Below are 15524 nucleotides of genomic sequence, written 5' to 3' on the forward strand. Positions count from 1 at the left end.
TAGCATGATGGGTGCGATCATACCAGCACTAATGCACCGGATCCCATCAGAACTCCGCAGTTAAGCGTGCTTGGGCGAGAGTAGTACTAGGATGGGTGACCTCCTGGGAAGTCCTCGTGTTGCACCCCCCCTTTTTATTTTTACCGCATCTCCGGTCGGATGGACCGGAACGACAACCGGGCAATGGATTCTTAGGAAAATCGCACCGACCCCATCGCGTAGCAATGGGTATCGATCAGATCGCCGGTTGGCATGGGATAGGCATGGTGCGGCTAGGTCGTAATAGGATTATATTAGTTTTTCGCTGGTAGCATGATGGGTGCGATCATACCAGCACTAATGCACCGGATCCCATCAGAACTCCGCAGTTAAGCGTGCTTGGGCGAGAGTAGTACTAGGATGGGTGACCTCCTGGGAAGTCCTCGTGTTGCACCCCCCCTTTTAATTTTTACCGCATCTCTGGTCGGATGGACCGGAACGAGAACCAGGGAATGGATTTTTAGGAAAATCGCACCGACCCCATCGCGTAGCAATGGGTATCGGTCAGATCGCCGGTTGGCATGAGATAGGCAGGGTGCGGCTAGGTCGTAATAGGATTATATTAGTTTTTTGCTGGTAGCATGATGGGTGCGATCATACCAGCACTAATGCACTGGATCCCATCAGAACTTCGCAGTTAAGCGTGCTTGGGCGAGAGTAGTACTAGGATGGGTGACCTCCTGGGAAGTCCTCGTGTTGCACCCCCCCTTTTTATTTTTACCGCATCTCCGGTCGGATGGACCGGAACGACAACCGGGCAATGGATTCTTAGGAAAATCGCACCGACCCCATCGCTATCAATCAGATCGCCAGTTGGCATGGGATAGGCAGGGTGCGGCTAGGTCGTAATAGGATTATATTAGTTTTTCGCTGGTAGCATGATGGGTGCGATCATACCAGCACTAATGCACCGGATCCCATCAGAACTCCGCAGTTAAGCGTGCTTGGGCGAGAGTAGTACTAGGATGGGTGACCTCCTGGGAAGTCCTCGTGTTGCACCCCCCCTTTTTATTTTTACCGCATCTCCGGTCGGATGGACCGGAACGACAACCGGGCAATGGATTCTTAGGAAAATCGCACCGACCCCATCGCGTAGCAATGGGTATCGATCAGATCGCCGGTTGGCATGGGATAGGCATGGTGCGGCTAGGTCGTAATAGGATTATATTAGTTTTTCGCTGGTAGCATGATGGGTGCGATCATACCAGCACTAATGCACCGGATCCCATCAGAACTCCGCAGTTAAGCGTGCTTGGGCGAGAGTAGTACTAGGATGGGTGACCTCCTGGGAAGTCCTCGTGTTGCACCCCCCCTTTTTATTTTTACCGCATCTCCGGTCGGATGGACCGGAACGACAACCGGGCAATGGATTCTTAGGAAAATCGCACCGACCCCATCGCTATCAATCAGATCGCCAGTTGGCATGGGATAGGCAGGGTGCGGGTAGGTCGTAATAGGATTATATTAGTTTTTCGCTGGTAGCATGATGGGTGCGATCATACCAGCACTAATGCACCGGATCCCATCAGAACTCCGCAGTTAAGCGTGCTTGGGCGAGAGTAGTACTAGGATGGGTGACCTCCTGGGAAGTCCTCGTGTTGCACCCCCCTTTTAATTTTTACCGCATCTCTGGTCGGATGGACCGGAACGAGAACCAGGGAATGGATTTTTAGGAAAATCGCACCGACCCCATCGCGTAGCAATGGGTATCGGTCAGATCGCCGGTTGGCATGAGATAGGCAGGGTGCGGCTAGGTCGTAATAGGATTATATTAGTTTTTCGCTGGTAGCATGATGGGTGCGATCATACCAGCACTAATGCACCGGATCCCATCAGAACTCCGCAGTTAAGCGCGCTTGGGCGAGAGTAGTACTAGGATGGGTGACCTCCTGGGAAGTCCTCGTGTTGCACCCCCCCTTTTTATTTTTACCGCATCTCCGGTCGGATGGACCGGAACGACAACCGGGCAATGGATTCTTAGGAAAATCGCACCGACCCCATCGCGTAGCAATGGGTATCGATCAGATCGCCGGTTGGCATGGGATAGGCATGGTGCGGCTAGGTCGTAATAGGATTATATTAGTTTTTCGCTGGTAGCATGATGGGTGCGATCATAGCAGCACTAATGCACCGGATCCCATCAGAACTCCGCAGTTAAGCGTGCTTGGGCGAGAGTAGTACTAGGATGGGTGACCTCCTGGGAAGTCCTCGTGTTGCACCCCCCCTTTTTATTTTTACCGCATCTCCGGTCGGATGGACCGGAACGACAACCGGGCAATGGATTCTTAGGAAAATCGCACCGACCCCATCGCTATCAATCAGATCGCCGGTTGGCATGGGATAGGCAGGGTGCGGCTAGGTCGTAATAGGATTATATTAGTTTTTCGCTGGTAGCATGATGGGTGCGATCATACCAGCACTAATGCACCGGATCCCATCAGAACTCCGCAGTTAAGCGTGCTTGGGCGAGAGTAGTACTAGGATGGGTGACCTCCTGGGAAGTCCTCGTGTTGCACCCCCCCTTTTAATTTTTACCGCATCTCTGGTCGGATGGACCGGAACGAGAACCAGGGAATGGATTTTTAGGAAAATCGCACCGACCCCATCGCGTAGCAATGGGTATCGGTCAGATCGCCGGTTGGCATGAGATAGGCAGGGTGCGGCTAGGTCGTAATAGGATTATATTAGTTTTTCGCTGGTAGCATGATGGGTGCGATCATACCAGCACTAATGCACTGGATCCCATCAGAACTCCGCAGTTAAGCGTGCTTGGGCGAGAGTAGTACTAGGATGGGTGACCTCCTGGGAAGTCCTCGTGTTGCACCCCCCCTTTTTATTTTTACCGCATCTCCGGTCGGATGGACCGGAACGACAACCGGGCAATGGATTCTTAGGAAAATCGCACCGACCCCATCGCGTAGCAATGGGTATCGATCAGATCGCCGGTTGGCATGGGATAGGCATGGTGCGGCTAGGTCGTAATAGGATTATATTAGTTTTTCGCTGGTAGCATGATGGGTGCGATCATACCTGCACTAATGCACCGGATCCCATCAGAACTCCGCAGTTAAGCGTGCTTGGGCGAGAGTAGTACTAGGATGGGTGACCTCCTGGGAAGTCCTCGTGTTGCACCCCCCCTTTTTATTTTTACCGCATCTCCGGTCGGATGGACCGGAACGACAACCGGGCAATGGATTCTTAGGAAAATCGCACCGACCCCATCGCGTAGCGATGGGTATCGATCAGATCGCCGGTTGGCATGGGATAGGCATGGTGCGGCTAGGTCGTAATAGGATTATATTAGTTTTTCGCTGGTAGCATGATGGGTGCGATCATACCAGCACTAATGCACCGGATCCCATCAGAACTCCGCAGTTAAGCGTGCTTGGGCGAGAGTAGTACTAGGATGGGTGACCTCCTGGGAAGTCCTCGTGTTGCACCCCCCCTTTTTATTTTTACCGCATCTCCGGTCGGATGGACCGGAACGACAACCGGGCAATGGATTCTTAGGAAAATCGCACCAACCCCATCGCTATCAATCAGATCGCCAGTTGGCATGGGATAGGCAGGGTGCGGCTAGGTCGTAATAGGATTATATTAGTTTTTCGCTGGTAGCATGATGGGTGCGATCATACCAGCACTAATGCACCGGATCCCATCAGAACTCCGCAGTTAAGCGTGCTTGGGCGAGAGTAGTACTAGGATGGGTGACCTCCTGGGAAGTCCTCGTGTTGCACCCCCCCTTTTAATTTTTACCGCATCTCTGGTCGGATGGACCGGAACGAGAACCAGGGAATGGATTTTTAGGAAAATCGCACCGACCCCATCGCGTAGCAATGGGTATCGGTCAGATCGCCGGTTGGCATGAGATAGGCAGGGTGCGGCTAGGTCGTAATAGGATTATATTAGTTTTTCGCTGGTAGCATGATGGGTGCGATCATACCAGCACTAATGCACCGGATCCCATCAGAACTCCGCAGTTAAGCGTGCTTGGGCGAGAGTAGTACTAGGATGGGTGACCTCCTGGGAAGTCCTCGTGTTGCACCCCCCCTTTTTATTTTTACCGTATCTCCGGTCGGATGGACCGGAACGAGAACCGGGCAATGGATTCTTAGGAAAATCGCACCGACCCCATCGCGTAGCAATGGGTATCGATCTGATCGCCGGTTGGCATGGGATAGGCAGGGTGCGGCTAGGTCGTAATAGGATTATATTAGTTTTTCGCTGGTAGCATGATGGGTGCGATCATACCAGCACTAATGCACCGGATCCCATCAGAACTCCGCAGTTAAGCGTGCTTGGGCGAGAGTAGTACTAGGATGGGTGACCTCCTGGGAAGTCCTCGTGTTGCACCCCCCTTTTTTATTTTTACCGCATCTCCGGTCGGATGGACCGGAACGAGAACCGGGCAATGGATTCTTAGGAAAATCGCACCGACCCCATCGCGTAGCGATGGGTATCGATCAGATCGCCGGTTGGCATGGGATAGGCAGGGTGCGGCTAGGTCGTAATAGGATTATATTAGTTTTTCGCTGGTAGCATGATGGGTGCGATCATACCAGCACTAATGCACCGGATCCCATCAGAACTCCGCAGTTAAGCGTGCTTGGGCGAGAGTAGTACTAGGATGGGTGACCTCCTGGGAAGTCCTCGTGTTGCACCCCCCCTTTTTATTTTTACCGCATCTCCGGTCGGATGGACCGGAACGACAACCGGGCAATGGATTCTTAGGAAAATCGCACCGACCCCATCGCGTAGCAATGGGTATCGATCAGATCGCCGGTTGGCATGGGATAGGCATGGTGCGGCTAGGTCGTAATAAGATTATATTAGTTTTTCGCTGGTAGCATGATGGGTGCGATCATACCAGCACTAATGCACTGGATCCCATCAGAACTTCGCAGTTAAGCGTGCTTGGGCGAGAGTTGTACTAGGATGGGTGACCTCCTGGGAAGTCCTCGTGTTGCACCCCCCCTTTTTATTTTTACCGCATCTCCGGTCGGATGGACCGGAACGACAACCGGGCAATGGATTCTTAGGAAAATCGCACCGACCCCATCGCTATCAATCAGATCGCCAGTTGGCATGGGATAGGCAGGGTGCGGCTAGGTCGTAATAGGATTATATTAGTTTTTCGCTGGTAGCATGATGGGTGCGATCATACCAGCACTAATGCACCGGATCCCATCAGAACTCCGCAGTTAAGCGTGCTTGGGCGAGAGTAGTACTAGGATGGGTGACCTCCTGGGAAGTCCTCGTGTTGCACCCCCCCTTTTAATTTTTACCGCATCTCTGGTCGGATGGACCGGAACGAGAACCAGGGAATGGATTTTTAGGAAAATCGCACCGACCCCATCGCGTAGCAATGGGTATCGGTCAGATCGCCGGTTGGCATGAGATAGGCAGGGTGCGGCTAGGTCGTAATAGGATTATATTAGTTTTTCGCTGGTAGCATGATGGGTGCGATCATACCAGCACTAATGCACCGGATCCCATCAGAACTCCGCAGTTAAGCGTGCTTGGGCGAGAGTAGTACTAGGATGGGTGACCTCCTGGGAAGTCCTCGTGTTGCACCCCCCCTTTTTATTTTTACCGCATCTCCGGTCGGATGGACCGGAACGACAACCGGGCAATGGATTCTTAGGAAAATCGCACCGACCCCATCGCGTAGCGATGGGTATCGATCAGATCGCCGGTTGGCATGGGATAGGCATGGTGCGGCTAGGTCGTAATAGGATTATATTAGTTTTTCGCTGGTAGCATGATGGGTGCGATCATACCAGCACTAATGCACCGGATCCCATCAGAACTCCGCAGTTAAGCGTGCTTGGGCGAGAGTAGTACTAGGATGGGTGACCTCCTGGGAAGTCCTCGTGTTGCACCCCCCCTTTTTATTTTTACCGCATCTCCGGTCGGATGGACCGGAACGACAACCGGGCAATGGATTCTTAGGAAAATCGCACCAACCCCATCGCTATCAATCAGATCGCCAGTTGGCATGGGATAGGCAGGGTGCGGCTAGGTCGTAATAGGATTATATTAGTTTTTCGCTGGTAGCATGATGGGTGCGATCATACCAGCACTAATGCACCGGATCCCATCAGAACTCCGCAGTTAAGCGTGCTTGGGCGAGAGTAGTACTAGGATGGGTGACCTCCTGGGAAGTCCTCGTGTTGCACCCCCCCTTTTAATTTTTACCGCATCTCTGGTCGGATGGACCGGAACGAGAACCAGGGAATGGATTTTTAGGAAAATCGCACCGACCCCATCGCGTAGCAATGGGTATCGGTCAGATCGCCGGTTGGCATGAGATAGGCAGGGTGCGGCTAGGTCGTAATAGGATTATATTAGTTTTTCGCTGGTAGCATGATGGGTGCGATCATACCAGCACTAATGCACCGGATCCCATCAGAACTCCGCAGTTAAGCGTGCTTGGGCGAGAGTAGTACTAGGATGGGTGACCTCCTGGGAAGTCCTCGTGTTGCACCCCCCCTTTTTATTTTTACCGCATCTCCGGTCGGATGGACCGGAACGACAACCGGGCAATGGATTCTTAGGAAAATCGCACCGACCCCATCGCGTAGCAATGGGTATCGATCAGATCGCCGGTTGGCATGGGATAGGCATGGTGCGGCTAGGTCGTAATAGGATTATATTAGTTTTTCGCTGGTAGCATGATGGGTGCGATCATAGCAGCACTAATGCACCGGATCCCATCAGAACTCCGCAGTTAAGCGTGCTTGGGCGAGAGTAGTACTAGGATGGGTGACCTCCTGGGAAGTCCTCGTGTTGCACCCCCCCTTTTTATTTTTACCGCATCTCCGGTCGGATGGACCGGAACGACAACCGGGCAATGGATTCTTAGGAAAATCGCACCGACCCCATCGCGTAGCGATGGGTATCGATCAGATCGCCGGTTGGCATGGGATAGGCATGGTGCGGCTAGGTCGTAATAGGATTATATTAGTTTTTCGCTGGTAGCATGATGGGTGCGATCATACCAGCACTAATGCACCGGATCCCATCAGAACTCCGCAGTTAAGCGTGCTTGGGCGAGAGTAGTACTAGGATGGGTGACCTCCTGGGAAGTCCTCGTGTTGCACCCCCCCTTTTTATTTTTACCGCATCTCCGGTCGGATGGACCGGAACGACAACCGGGCAATGGATTCTTAGGAAAATCGCACCGACCCCATCGCGTAGCAATGGGTATCGATCAGATCGCCGGTTGGCATGGGATAGGCATGGTGCGGCTAGGTCGTAATAAGATTATATTAGTTTTTCGCTGGTAGCATGATGGGTGCGATCATACCAGCACTAATGCACTGGATCCCATCAGAACTTCGCAGTTAAGCGTGCTTGGGCGAGAGTAGTACTAGGATGGGTGACCTCCTGGGAAGTCCTCGTGTTGCACCCCCCCTTTTTATTTTTACCGCATCTCCGGTCGGATGGACCGGAACGACAACCGGGCAATGGATTCTTAGGAAAATCGCACCGACCCCATCGCTATCAATCAGATCGCCAGTTGGCATGGGATAGGCAGGGTGCGGCTAGGTCGTAATAGGATTATATTAGTTTTTCGCTGGTAGCATGATGGGTGCGATCATACCAGCACTAATGCACCGGATCCCATCAGAACTCCGCAGTTAAGCGTGCTTGGGCGAGAGTAGTACTAGGATGGGTGACCTCCTGGGAAGTCCTCGTGTTGCACCCCCCCTTTTAATTTTTACCGCATCTCTGGTCGGATGGACCGGAACGAGAACCAGGGAATGGATTTTTAGGAAAATCGCACCGACCCCATCGCGTAGCAATGGGTATCGGTCAGATCGCCGGTTGGCATGAGATAGGCAGGGTGCGGCTAGGTCGTAATAGGATTATATTAGTTTTTCGCTGGTAGCATGATGGGTGCGATCATACCAGCACTAATGCACCGGATCCCATCAGAACTCCGCAGTTAAGCGTGCTTGGGCGAGAGTAGTACTAGGATGGGTGACCTCCTGGGAAGTCCTCGTGTTGCACCCCCCCTTTTTATTTTTACCGCATCTCCGGTCGGATGGACCGGAACGACAACCGGGCAATGGATTCTTAGGAAAATCGCACCGACCCCATCGCGTAGCAATGGGTATCGATCAGATCGCCGGTTGGCATGGGATAGGCATGGTGCGGCTAGGTCGTAATAGGATTATATTAGTTTTTCGCTGGTAGCATGATGGGTGCGATCATACCAGCACTAATGCACCGGATCCCATCAGAACTCCGCAGTTAAGCGTGCTTGGGCGAGCGTAGTACTAGGATGGGTGACCTCCTGGGAAGTCCTCGTGTTGCACCCCCCCCTTTTTATTTTTACCGCATCTCCGGTCGGATGGACCGGAACGACAACCGGGCAATGGATTCTTAGGAAAATCGCACCGACCCCATCGCTATCAATCAGATCGCCAGTTGGCATGGGATAGGCAGGGTGCGGCTAGGTCGTAATAGGATTATATTAGTTTTTCGCTGGTAGCATGATGGGTGCGATCATACCAGCACTAATGCACCGGATCCCATCAGAACTCCGCAGTTAAGCGTGCTTGGGCGAGAGTAGTACTAGGATGGGTGACCTCCTGGGAAGTCCTCGTGTTGCACCCCCCCTTTTAATTTTTACCGCATCTCTGGTCGGATGGACCGGAACGAGAACCAGGGAATGGATTTTTAGGAAAATCGCACCGACCCCATCGCGTAGCAATGGGTATCGGTCAGATCGCCGGTTGGCATGAGATAGGCAGGGTGCGGCTAGGTCGTAATAGGATTATATTAGTTTTTCGCTGGTAGCATGATGGGTGCGATCATACCAGCACTAATGCACCGGATCCCATCAGAACTCCGCAGTTAAGCGTGCTTGGGCGAGAGTAGTACTAGGATGGGTGACCTCCTGGGAAGTCCTCGTGTTGCACCCCCCCTTTTTATTTTTACCGCATCTCCGGTCGGATGGACCGGAACGACAACCGGGCAATGGATTCTTAGGAAAATCGCACCGACCCCATCGCGTAGCAATGGGTATCGATCAGATCGCCGGTTGGCATGGGATAGGCATGGTGCGGCTAGGTCGTAATAGGATTATATTAGTTTTTCGCTGGTAGCATGATGGGTGCGATCATAGCAGCACTAATGCACCGGATCCCATCAGAACTCCGCAGTTAAGCGTGCTTGGGCGAGAGTAGTACTAGGATGGGTGACCTCCTGGGAAGTCCTCGTGTTGCACCCCCCCTTTTTATTTTTACCGCATCTCCGGTCGGATGGACCGGAACGACAACCGGGCAATGGATTCTTAGGAAAATCGCACCGACCCCATCGCTATCAATCAGATCGCCGGTTGGCATGGGATAGGCTGGGTGCGGCTAGGTCGTAATAGGATTATATTAGTTTTTCGCTGGTAGCATGATGGGTGCGATCATACCAGCACTAATGCACCGGATCCCATCAGAACTCCGCAGTTAAGCGTGCTTGGGCGAGAGTAGTACTAGGATGGGTGACCTCCTGGGAAGTCCTCGTGTTGCACCCCCCTTTTAATTTTTACCGCATCTCTGGTCGGATGGACCGGAACGAGAACCAGGGAATGGATTTTTAGGAAAATCGCACCGACCCCATCGCGTAGCAATGGGTATCGGTCAGATCGCCGGTTGGCATGAGATAGGCAGGGTGCGGCTAGGTCGTAATAGGATTATATTAGTTTTTCGCTGGTAGCATGATGGGTGCGATCATACCAGCACTAATGCACCGGATCCCATCAGAACTCCGCAGTTAAGCGTGCTTGGGCGAGAGTAGTACTAGGATGGGTGACCTCCTGGGAAGTCCTCGTGTTGCACCCCCCCTTTTTATTTTTACCGCATCTCCGGTCGGATGGACCGGAACGACAACCGGGCAATGGATTCTTAGGAAAATCGCACCGACCCCATCGCGTAGCAATGGGTATCGATCAGATCGCCGGTTGGCATGGGATAGGCATGGTGCGGCTAGGTCGTAATAGGATTATATTAGTTTTTCGCTGGTAGCATGATGGGTGCGATCATACCAGCACTAATGCACCGGATCCCATCAGAACTCCGCAGTTAAGCGTGCTTGGGCGAGAGTAGTACTAGGATGGGTGACCTCCTGGGAAGTCCTCGTGTTGCACCCCCCCTTTTTATTTTTACCGCATCTCCGGTCGGATGGACCGGAACGACAACCGGGCAATGGATTCTTAGGAAAATCGCACCGACCCCATCGCTATCAATCAGATCGCCAGTTGGCATGGGATAGGCAGGGTGCGGCTAGGTCGTAATAGGATTATATTAGTTTTTCGCTGGTAGCATGATGGGTGCGATCATACCAGCACTAATGCACCGGATCCCATCAGAACTCCGCAGTTAAGCGTGCTTGGGCGAGAGTAGTACTAGGATGGGTGACCTCCTGGGAAGTCCTCGTGTTGCACCCCCCCTTTTAATTTTTATCGCATCTCTGGTCGGATGGACCGGAACGAGAACCAGGGAATGGATTTTTAGGAAAATCGCACCGACCCCATCGCGTAGCAATGGGTATCGGTCAGATCGCCGGTTGGCATGAGATAGGCAGGGTGCGGCTAGGTCGTAATAGGATTATATTAGTTTTTCGCTGGTAGCATGATGGGTGCGATCATACCAGCACTAATGCACCGGATCCCATCAGAACGCCGCAGTTAAGCGTGCTTGGGCGAGAGTAGTACTAGGATGGGTGACCTCCTGGGAAGTCCTCGTGTTGCACCCCCCCTTTTTATTTTTACCGCATCTCCGGTCGGATGGACCGGAACGACAACCGGGCAATGGATTCTTAGGAAAATCGCACCGACCCCATCGCGTAGCAATGGGTATCGATCAGATCGCCGGTTGGCATGGGATAGGCATGGTGCGGCTAGGTCGTAATAGGATTATATTAGTTTTTCGCTGGTAGCATGATGGGTGCGATCATAGCAGCACTAATGCACCGGATCCCATCAGAACTCCGCAGTTAAGCGTGCTTGGGCGAGAGTAGTACTAGGATGGGTGACCTCCTGGGAAGTCCTCGTGTTGCACCCCCCCTTTTTATTTTTACCGCATCTCCGGTCGGATGGACCGGAACGACAACCGGGCAATGGATTCTTAGGAAAATCGCACCGACCCCATCGCTATCAATCAGATCGCCGGTTGGCATGGGATAGGCTGGGTGCGGCTAGGTCGTAATAGGATTATATTAGTTTTTCGCTGGTAGCATGATGGGTGCGATCATACCAGCACTAATGCACCGGATCCCATCAGAACTCCGCAGTTAAGCGTGCTTGGGCGAGAGTAGTACTAGGATGGGTGACCTCCTGGGAAGTCCTCGTGTTGCACCCCCCCTTTTTATTTTTACCGCATCTCCGGTCGGATGGACCGGAACGACAACCGGGCAATGGATTCTTAGGAAAATCGCACCGACCCCATCGCGTAGCAATGGGTATCGATCAGATCGCCGGTTGGCATGGGATAGGCATGGTGCGGCTAGGTCGTAATAGGATTATATTAGTTTTTCGCTGGTAGCATGATGGGTGCGATCATAGCAGCACTAATGCACCGGATCCCATCAGAACTCCGCAGTTAAGCGTGCTTGGGCGAGAGTAGTACTAGGATGGGTGACCTCCTGGGAAGTCCTCGTGTTGCACCCCCCCTTTTTATTTTTACCGCATCTCCGGTCGGATGGACCGGAACGACAACCGGGCAATGGATTCTTAGGAAAATCGCACCGACCCCATCGCGTAGCGATGGGTATCGATCAGATCGCCGGTTGGCATGGGATAGGCATGGTGCGGCTAGGTCGTAATAGGATTATATTAGTTTTTCGCTGGTAGCATGATGGGTGCGATCATACCAGCACTAATGCACCGGATCCCATCAGAACTCCGCAGTTAAGCGTGCTTGGGCGAGAGTAGTACTAGGATGGGTGACCTCCTGGGAAGTCCTCGTGTTGCACCCCCCCTTTTTATTTTTACCGCATCTCCGGTCGGATGGACCGGAACGACAACCGGGCAATGGATTCTTAGGAAAATCGCACCGACCCCATCGCGTAGCAATGGGTATCGATCAGATCGCCGGTTGGCATGGGATAGGCATGGTGCGGCTAGGTCGTAATAAGATTATATTAGTTTTTCGCTGGTAGCATGATGGGTGCGATCATACCAGCACTAATGCACTGGATCCCATCAGAACTTCGCAGTTAAGCGTGCTTGGGCGAGAGTAGTACTAGGATGGGTGACCTCCTGGGAAGTCCTCGTGTTGCACCCCCCCTTTTTATTTTTACCGCATCTCCGGTCGGATGGATCGGAACGACAACCGGGCAATGGATTCTTAGGAAAATCGCACCGACCCCATCGCTATCAATCAGATCGCCAGTTGGCATGGGATAGGCAGGGTGCGGCTAGGTCGTAATAGGATTATATTAGTTTTTCGCTGGTAGCATGATGGGTGCGATCATACCAGCACTAATGCACCGGATCCCATCAGAACTCCGCAGTTAAGCGTGCTTGGGCGAGAGTAGTACTAGGATGGGTGACCTCCTGGGAAGTCCTCGTGTTGCACCCCCCCTTTTAATTTTTACCGCATCTCTGGTCGGATGGACCGGAACGAGAACCAGGGAATGGATTTTTAGGAAAATCGCACCGACCCCATCGCGTAGCAATGGGTATCGGTCAGATCGCCGGTTGGCATGAGATAGGCAGGGTGCGGCTAGGTCGTAATAGGATTATATTAGTTTTTCGCTGGTAGCATGATGGGTGCGATCATACCAGCACTAATGCACCGGATCCCATCAGAACTCCGCAGTTAAGCGTGCTTGGGCGAGAGTAGTACTAGGATGGGTGACCTCCTGGGAAGTCCTCGTGTTGCACCCCCCCTTTTTATTTTTACCGCATCTCCGGTCGGATGGACCGGAACGACAACCGGGCAATGGATTCTTAGGAAAATCGCACCGACCCCATCGCGTAGCAATGGGTATCGATCAGATCGCCGGTTGGCATGGGATAGGCATGGTGCGGCTAGGTCGTAATAGGATTATATTAGTTTTTCGCTGGTAGCATGATGGGTGCGATCATACCAGCACTAATGCACCGGATCCCATCAGAACTCCGCAGTTAAGCGTGCTTGGGCGAGCGTAGTACTAGGATGGGTGACCTCCTGGGAAGTCCTCGTGTTGCACCCCCCCCTTTTTATTTTTACCGCATCTCCGGTCGGATGGACCGGAACGACAACCGGGCAATGGATTCTTAGGAAAATCGCACCGACCCCATCGCTATCAATCAGATCGCCAGTTGGCATGGGATAGGCAGGGTGCGGCTAGGTCGTAATAGGATTATATTAGTTTTTCGCTGGTAGCATGATGGGTGCGATCATACCAGCACTAATGCACCGGATCCCATCAGAACTCCGCAGTTAAGCGTGCTTGGGCGAGAGTAGTACTAGGATGGGTGACCTCCTGGGAAGTCCTCGTGTTGCACCCCCCCTTTTAATTTTTACCGCATCTCTGGTCGGATGGACCGGAACGAGAACCAGGGAATGGATTTTTAGGAAAATCGCACCGACCCCATCGCGTAGCAATGGGTATCGGTCAGATCGCCGGTTGGCATGAGATAGGCAGGGTGCGGCTAGGTCGTAATAGGATTATATTAGTTTTTCGCTGGTAGCATGATGGGTGCGATCATACCAGCACTAATGCACCGGATCCCATCAGAACTCCGCAGTTAAGCGTGCTTGGGCGAGAGTAGTACTAGGATGGGTGACCTCCTGGGAAGTCCTCGTGTTGCACCCCCCCTTTTTATTTTTACCGCATCTCCGGTCGGATGGACCGGAACGACAACCGGGCAATGGATTCTTAGGAAAATCGCACCGACCCCATCGCGTAGCAATGGGTATCGATCAGATCGCCGGTTGGCATGGGATAGGCATGGTGCGGCTAGGTCGTAATAGGATTATATTAGTTTTTCGCTGGTAGCATGATGGGTGCGATCATAGCAGCACTAATGCACCGGATCCCATCAGAACTCCGCAGTTAAGCGTGCTTGGGCGAGAGTAGTACTAGGATGGGTGACCTCCTGGGAAGTCCTCGTGTTGCACCCCCCCTTTTTATTTTTACCGCATCTCCGGTCGGATGGACCGGAACGACAACCGGGCAATGGATTCTTAGGAAAATCGCACCGACCCCATCGCTATCAATCAGATCGCCGGTTGGCATGGGATAGGCTGGGTGCGGCTAGGTCGTAATAGGATTATATTAGTTTTTCGCTGGTAGCATGATGGGTGCGATCATACCAGCACTAATGCACCGGATCCCATCAGAACTCCGCAGTTAAGCGTGCTTGGGCGAGAGTAGTACTAGGATGGGTGACCTCCTGGGAAGTCCTCGTGTTGCACCCCCCTTTTAATTTTTACCGCATCTCTGGTCGGATGGACCGGAACGAGAACCAGGGAATGGATTTTTAGGAAAATCGCACCGACCCCATCGCGTAGCAATGGGTATCGGTCAGATCGCCGGTTGGCATGAGATAGGCAGGGTGCGGCTAGGTCGTAATAGGATTATATTAGTTTTTCGCTGGTAGCATGATGGGTGCGATCATACCAGCACTAATGCACCGGATCCCATCAGAACTCCGCAGTTAAGCGTGCTTGGGCGAGAGTAGTACTAGGATGGGTGACCTCCTGGGAAGTCCTCGTGTTGCACCCCCCCTTTTTATTTTTACCGCATCTCCGGTCGGATGGACCGGAACGACAACCGGGCAATGGATTCTTAGGAAAATCGCACCGACCCCATCGCGTAGCAATGGGTATCGATCAGATCGCCGGTTGGCATGGGATAGGCATGGTGCGGCTAGGTCGTAATAGGATTATATTAGTTTTTCGCTGGTAGCATGATGGGTGCGATCATACCAGCACTAATGCACCGGATCCCATCAGAACTCCGCAGTTAAGCGTGCTTGGGCGAGAGTAGTACTAGGATGGGTGACCTCCTGGGAAGTCCTCGTGTTGCACCCCCCCTTTTTATTTTTACCGCATCTCCGGTCGGATGGACCGGAACGACAACCGGGCAATGGATTCTTAGGAAAATCGCACCGACCCCATCGCTATCAATCAGATCGCCAGTTGGCATGGGATAGGCAGGGTGCGGCTAGGTCGTAATAGGATTATATTAGTTTTTCGCTGGTAGCATGATGGGTGCGATCATACCAGCACTAATGCACCGGATCCCATCAGAACTCCGCAGTTAAGCGTGCTTGGGCGAGAGTAGTACTAGGATGGGTGACCTCCTGGGAAGTCCTCGTGTTGCACCCCCCCTTTTAATTTTTATCGCATCTCTGGTCGGATGGACCGGAACGAGAACCAGGGAATGGATTTTTAGGAAAATCGCACCGACCCCATCGCGTAGCAATGGGTATCGGTCAGATCGCCGGTTGGCATGAGATAGGCAGGGTGCGGCTAGGTCGTAATAGGATT

General features: G+C 52.6%; 51 non-coding genes across 51 annotated transcripts; all 51 read left to right on the plus strand.

The window, feature by feature from the left end:
* Window positions 1-9: 9 nt before the first annotated feature.
* Window positions 10-128, plus strand: LOC122286794. Its single transcript, XR_006234110.1, has one exon. It is a non-coding gene; the product is annotated as a 5S ribosomal RNA (ribosomal RNA).
* Window positions 129-317: 189 nt separating this feature from the next.
* Window positions 318-436, plus strand: LOC122286795. The gene has a single exon (XR_006234111.1). It is a non-coding gene; the product is annotated as a 5S ribosomal RNA (ribosomal RNA).
* Window positions 437-625: 189 nt separating this feature from the next.
* Window positions 626-744, plus strand: LOC122288537. The gene has a single exon (XR_006235795.1). It is a non-coding gene; the product is annotated as a 5S ribosomal RNA (ribosomal RNA).
* Window positions 745-922: 178 nt separating this feature from the next.
* Window positions 923-1041, plus strand: LOC122286796. The gene has a single exon (XR_006234112.1). It is a non-coding gene; the product is annotated as a 5S ribosomal RNA (ribosomal RNA).
* A 189-nt stretch (window positions 1042-1230) lies between these two features.
* Window positions 1231-1349, plus strand: LOC122286798. Its single transcript, XR_006234114.1, has one exon. It is a non-coding gene; the product is annotated as a 5S ribosomal RNA (ribosomal RNA).
* Window positions 1350-1527: 178 nt separating this feature from the next.
* Window positions 1528-1646, plus strand: LOC122286799. The gene has a single exon (XR_006234115.1). It is a non-coding gene; the product is annotated as a 5S ribosomal RNA (ribosomal RNA).
* A 188-nt stretch (window positions 1647-1834) lies between these two features.
* Window positions 1835-1953, plus strand: LOC122288035. The gene has a single exon (XR_006235312.1). It is a non-coding gene; the product is annotated as a 5S ribosomal RNA (ribosomal RNA).
* Window positions 1954-2142: 189 nt separating this feature from the next.
* On the plus strand, window positions 2143-2261 carry LOC122288386. The gene has a single exon (XR_006235649.1). It is a non-coding gene; the product is annotated as a 5S ribosomal RNA (ribosomal RNA).
* Window positions 2262-2439: 178 nt separating this feature from the next.
* LOC122286800 lies at window positions 2440-2558 on the plus strand. Its single transcript, XR_006234116.1, has one exon. It is a non-coding gene; the product is annotated as a 5S ribosomal RNA (ribosomal RNA).
* A 189-nt stretch (window positions 2559-2747) lies between these two features.
* LOC122287424 lies at window positions 2748-2866 on the plus strand. Its single transcript, XR_006234719.1, has one exon. It is a non-coding gene; the product is annotated as a 5S ribosomal RNA (ribosomal RNA).
* Window positions 2867-3055: 189 nt separating this feature from the next.
* Window positions 3056-3174, plus strand: LOC122287197. The gene has a single exon (XR_006234501.1). It is a non-coding gene; the product is annotated as a 5S ribosomal RNA (ribosomal RNA).
* A 189-nt stretch (window positions 3175-3363) lies between these two features.
* Window positions 3364-3482, plus strand: LOC122286801. The gene has a single exon (XR_006234117.1). It is a non-coding gene; the product is annotated as a 5S ribosomal RNA (ribosomal RNA).
* A 178-nt stretch (window positions 3483-3660) lies between these two features.
* On the plus strand, window positions 3661-3779 carry LOC122286802. Its single transcript, XR_006234118.1, has one exon. It is a non-coding gene; the product is annotated as a 5S ribosomal RNA (ribosomal RNA).
* Window positions 3780-3968: 189 nt separating this feature from the next.
* LOC122286803 lies at window positions 3969-4087 on the plus strand. Its single transcript, XR_006234119.1, has one exon. It is a non-coding gene; the product is annotated as a 5S ribosomal RNA (ribosomal RNA).
* Window positions 4088-4276: 189 nt separating this feature from the next.
* Window positions 4277-4395, plus strand: LOC122286804. The gene has a single exon (XR_006234120.1). It is a non-coding gene; the product is annotated as a 5S ribosomal RNA (ribosomal RNA).
* Window positions 4396-4584: 189 nt separating this feature from the next.
* On the plus strand, window positions 4585-4703 carry LOC122286805. The gene has a single exon (XR_006234121.1). It is a non-coding gene; the product is annotated as a 5S ribosomal RNA (ribosomal RNA).
* A 189-nt stretch (window positions 4704-4892) lies between these two features.
* On the plus strand, window positions 4893-5011 carry LOC122283074. The gene has a single exon (XR_006230558.1). It is a non-coding gene; the product is annotated as a 5S ribosomal RNA (ribosomal RNA).
* A 178-nt stretch (window positions 5012-5189) lies between these two features.
* On the plus strand, window positions 5190-5308 carry LOC122286806. Its single transcript, XR_006234122.1, has one exon. It is a non-coding gene; the product is annotated as a 5S ribosomal RNA (ribosomal RNA).
* A 189-nt stretch (window positions 5309-5497) lies between these two features.
* On the plus strand, window positions 5498-5616 carry LOC122286807. The gene has a single exon (XR_006234123.1). It is a non-coding gene; the product is annotated as a 5S ribosomal RNA (ribosomal RNA).
* A 189-nt stretch (window positions 5617-5805) lies between these two features.
* LOC122286810 lies at window positions 5806-5924 on the plus strand. Its single transcript, XR_006234125.1, has one exon. It is a non-coding gene; the product is annotated as a 5S ribosomal RNA (ribosomal RNA).
* A 178-nt stretch (window positions 5925-6102) lies between these two features.
* Window positions 6103-6221, plus strand: LOC122286811. Its single transcript, XR_006234126.1, has one exon. It is a non-coding gene; the product is annotated as a 5S ribosomal RNA (ribosomal RNA).
* A 189-nt stretch (window positions 6222-6410) lies between these two features.
* LOC122286812 lies at window positions 6411-6529 on the plus strand. Its single transcript, XR_006234127.1, has one exon. It is a non-coding gene; the product is annotated as a 5S ribosomal RNA (ribosomal RNA).
* Window positions 6530-6718: 189 nt separating this feature from the next.
* Window positions 6719-6837, plus strand: LOC122288387. Its single transcript, XR_006235650.1, has one exon. It is a non-coding gene; the product is annotated as a 5S ribosomal RNA (ribosomal RNA).
* A 189-nt stretch (window positions 6838-7026) lies between these two features.
* LOC122286813 lies at window positions 7027-7145 on the plus strand. The gene has a single exon (XR_006234128.1). It is a non-coding gene; the product is annotated as a 5S ribosomal RNA (ribosomal RNA).
* A 189-nt stretch (window positions 7146-7334) lies between these two features.
* Window positions 7335-7453, plus strand: LOC122288538. Its single transcript, XR_006235796.1, has one exon. It is a non-coding gene; the product is annotated as a 5S ribosomal RNA (ribosomal RNA).
* A 178-nt stretch (window positions 7454-7631) lies between these two features.
* On the plus strand, window positions 7632-7750 carry LOC122286814. Its single transcript, XR_006234129.1, has one exon. It is a non-coding gene; the product is annotated as a 5S ribosomal RNA (ribosomal RNA).
* A 189-nt stretch (window positions 7751-7939) lies between these two features.
* On the plus strand, window positions 7940-8058 carry LOC122286815. The gene has a single exon (XR_006234130.1). It is a non-coding gene; the product is annotated as a 5S ribosomal RNA (ribosomal RNA).
* A 189-nt stretch (window positions 8059-8247) lies between these two features.
* LOC122287633 lies at window positions 8248-8366 on the plus strand. Its single transcript, XR_006234923.1, has one exon. It is a non-coding gene; the product is annotated as a 5S ribosomal RNA (ribosomal RNA).
* A 179-nt stretch (window positions 8367-8545) lies between these two features.
* Window positions 8546-8664, plus strand: LOC122286816. The gene has a single exon (XR_006234131.1). It is a non-coding gene; the product is annotated as a 5S ribosomal RNA (ribosomal RNA).
* A 189-nt stretch (window positions 8665-8853) lies between these two features.
* LOC122286817 lies at window positions 8854-8972 on the plus strand. The gene has a single exon (XR_006234132.1). It is a non-coding gene; the product is annotated as a 5S ribosomal RNA (ribosomal RNA).
* Window positions 8973-9161: 189 nt separating this feature from the next.
* LOC122288388 lies at window positions 9162-9280 on the plus strand. The gene has a single exon (XR_006235651.1). It is a non-coding gene; the product is annotated as a 5S ribosomal RNA (ribosomal RNA).
* A 178-nt stretch (window positions 9281-9458) lies between these two features.
* LOC122286818 lies at window positions 9459-9577 on the plus strand. The gene has a single exon (XR_006234133.1). It is a non-coding gene; the product is annotated as a 5S ribosomal RNA (ribosomal RNA).
* A 188-nt stretch (window positions 9578-9765) lies between these two features.
* LOC122286819 lies at window positions 9766-9884 on the plus strand. The gene has a single exon (XR_006234134.1). It is a non-coding gene; the product is annotated as a 5S ribosomal RNA (ribosomal RNA).
* Window positions 9885-10073: 189 nt separating this feature from the next.
* On the plus strand, window positions 10074-10192 carry LOC122286821. The gene has a single exon (XR_006234136.1). It is a non-coding gene; the product is annotated as a 5S ribosomal RNA (ribosomal RNA).
* Window positions 10193-10370: 178 nt separating this feature from the next.
* On the plus strand, window positions 10371-10489 carry LOC122286822. The gene has a single exon (XR_006234137.1). It is a non-coding gene; the product is annotated as a 5S ribosomal RNA (ribosomal RNA).
* Window positions 10490-10678: 189 nt separating this feature from the next.
* Window positions 10679-10797, plus strand: LOC122288460. Its single transcript, XR_006235721.1, has one exon. It is a non-coding gene; the product is annotated as a 5S ribosomal RNA (ribosomal RNA).
* Window positions 10798-10986: 189 nt separating this feature from the next.
* Window positions 10987-11105, plus strand: LOC122288389. The gene has a single exon (XR_006235652.1). It is a non-coding gene; the product is annotated as a 5S ribosomal RNA (ribosomal RNA).
* A 178-nt stretch (window positions 11106-11283) lies between these two features.
* On the plus strand, window positions 11284-11402 carry LOC122286823. Its single transcript, XR_006234138.1, has one exon. It is a non-coding gene; the product is annotated as a 5S ribosomal RNA (ribosomal RNA).
* Window positions 11403-11591: 189 nt separating this feature from the next.
* On the plus strand, window positions 11592-11710 carry LOC122288390. The gene has a single exon (XR_006235653.1). It is a non-coding gene; the product is annotated as a 5S ribosomal RNA (ribosomal RNA).
* Window positions 11711-11899: 189 nt separating this feature from the next.
* Window positions 11900-12018, plus strand: LOC122286824. The gene has a single exon (XR_006234139.1). It is a non-coding gene; the product is annotated as a 5S ribosomal RNA (ribosomal RNA).
* A 189-nt stretch (window positions 12019-12207) lies between these two features.
* On the plus strand, window positions 12208-12326 carry LOC122288539. Its single transcript, XR_006235797.1, has one exon. It is a non-coding gene; the product is annotated as a 5S ribosomal RNA (ribosomal RNA).
* Window positions 12327-12504: 178 nt separating this feature from the next.
* LOC122286826 lies at window positions 12505-12623 on the plus strand. The gene has a single exon (XR_006234140.1). It is a non-coding gene; the product is annotated as a 5S ribosomal RNA (ribosomal RNA).
* A 189-nt stretch (window positions 12624-12812) lies between these two features.
* Window positions 12813-12931, plus strand: LOC122286827. Its single transcript, XR_006234141.1, has one exon. It is a non-coding gene; the product is annotated as a 5S ribosomal RNA (ribosomal RNA).
* A 189-nt stretch (window positions 12932-13120) lies between these two features.
* On the plus strand, window positions 13121-13239 carry LOC122287634. Its single transcript, XR_006234924.1, has one exon. It is a non-coding gene; the product is annotated as a 5S ribosomal RNA (ribosomal RNA).
* A 179-nt stretch (window positions 13240-13418) lies between these two features.
* Window positions 13419-13537, plus strand: LOC122286828. Its single transcript, XR_006234142.1, has one exon. It is a non-coding gene; the product is annotated as a 5S ribosomal RNA (ribosomal RNA).
* A 189-nt stretch (window positions 13538-13726) lies between these two features.
* On the plus strand, window positions 13727-13845 carry LOC122286829. Its single transcript, XR_006234143.1, has one exon. It is a non-coding gene; the product is annotated as a 5S ribosomal RNA (ribosomal RNA).
* Window positions 13846-14034: 189 nt separating this feature from the next.
* On the plus strand, window positions 14035-14153 carry LOC122288392. The gene has a single exon (XR_006235654.1). It is a non-coding gene; the product is annotated as a 5S ribosomal RNA (ribosomal RNA).
* A 178-nt stretch (window positions 14154-14331) lies between these two features.
* LOC122286830 lies at window positions 14332-14450 on the plus strand. Its single transcript, XR_006234144.1, has one exon. It is a non-coding gene; the product is annotated as a 5S ribosomal RNA (ribosomal RNA).
* Window positions 14451-14638: 188 nt separating this feature from the next.
* On the plus strand, window positions 14639-14757 carry LOC122286831. Its single transcript, XR_006234145.1, has one exon. It is a non-coding gene; the product is annotated as a 5S ribosomal RNA (ribosomal RNA).
* Window positions 14758-14946: 189 nt separating this feature from the next.
* Window positions 14947-15065, plus strand: LOC122286833. The gene has a single exon (XR_006234147.1). It is a non-coding gene; the product is annotated as a 5S ribosomal RNA (ribosomal RNA).
* Window positions 15066-15243: 178 nt separating this feature from the next.
* On the plus strand, window positions 15244-15362 carry LOC122286834. The gene has a single exon (XR_006234148.1). It is a non-coding gene; the product is annotated as a 5S ribosomal RNA (ribosomal RNA).
* The last annotated feature ends 162 nt before the right edge of the window (window positions 15363-15524 follow it).

Source organism: Carya illinoinensis, chromosome 11 (genome assembly GCF_018687715.1).
Source record: "Carya illinoinensis cultivar Pawnee chromosome 11, C.illinoinensisPawnee_v1, whole genome shotgun sequence".
NCBI lineage: Eukaryota > Viridiplantae > Streptophyta > Magnoliopsida > Fagales > Juglandaceae > Carya > Carya illinoinensis.